The 947-nt window shown below is 44.4% G+C and overlaps 1 non-coding gene across 1 annotated transcript; it reads right to left on the reverse strand.

Annotated features, from left to right (window-relative positions):
* Positions 1–241: 241 nt before the first annotated feature.
* Positions 242–315, reverse strand: TRNAN-GUU. The gene has a single exon. It is a non-coding gene; the product is annotated as a tRNA-Asn (tRNA).
* Positions 316–947: the final 632 nt, after the last annotated feature.

Here is a 947-nt window from a genome sequence, read left to right on the forward strand (position 1 = left end):
ACCAAATAAAGAATAGTACAAACAAAACGGGGTAGAGATTCCTTTATCAAAAAACCAAATCAAACCAAACCAAACCAAACCAAACCAAACCATGTGGAGGGTAAAAATGATGATGAGGGCAGTGCCCCAGGTTTCTTCTCGATGTGATTAAACTAAACATACTCGTATGTACCAATCGTCTGAGAGGGTGTGCGGGGTTGAAAGGACTGCAAACCACCCTGCACCTTGAGAAGGTCGGAGTCGTCCCCGGGTGGGCTCGAACCACCAGCCTTTCGGTTAACAGCCGAACGCGCTAACCCATTGCGCCACGGAGACACCGCGGGCCCGTCTGGGGATAACCCTGATGATCAAGAACTCTGTCCATTTTTCGTTGCCGAGTAGTAGTCCATTGCCGGATGAATAAAGCTGCTTTGAACACTCATTCCAGGAGCGGTTTTGTGGACATATATTTTCATTTCTCTTGGAAAAATGCCTAGGTGTGGAATTCCTGGTATCAAAGAGAGGTACGTGCTAAACTTTTATAAATCCTGCCAAAACTTTCCCAACGTTGTGTACCCGTTTACATTCCCATGAACAAGGTGTGAGACTTGTGGTTGTTCCACATCTTCACCAAGGTTGGGTGTTCTCAGTCTTTATAATTTGAACCACTCTACTGGGAATGGTGTACTCTCTCTATGGTTTTAATATCCATGTCCCTGACAACTGATAATATTGAGCACTCGTCGATGTATCTTTTCATATAAGGCCATTTGTGTATCTTTCCTTCTGAGTTATCGCTTCTCTTGTCTTTTACCCATTTAAAGAATTTAGCTGGTGTGATGGTTAGGTTCATGTGTCAACTTGGCCAGATGACCCAGCTGTCTGGTCAAGCAAACACTGGCCTAACAATTGCTGTGAGGACGTTTGAGGCTGGTTAATAAACCAACAGGCTGGTTTATTAAATCATC

This window comes from Choloepus didactylus, chromosome 2 (assembly GCF_015220235.1).
Source record: "Choloepus didactylus isolate mChoDid1 chromosome 2, mChoDid1.pri, whole genome shotgun sequence".
Taxonomy (NCBI): Eukaryota; Metazoa; Chordata; class Mammalia; order Pilosa; family Megalonychidae; genus Choloepus; species Choloepus didactylus.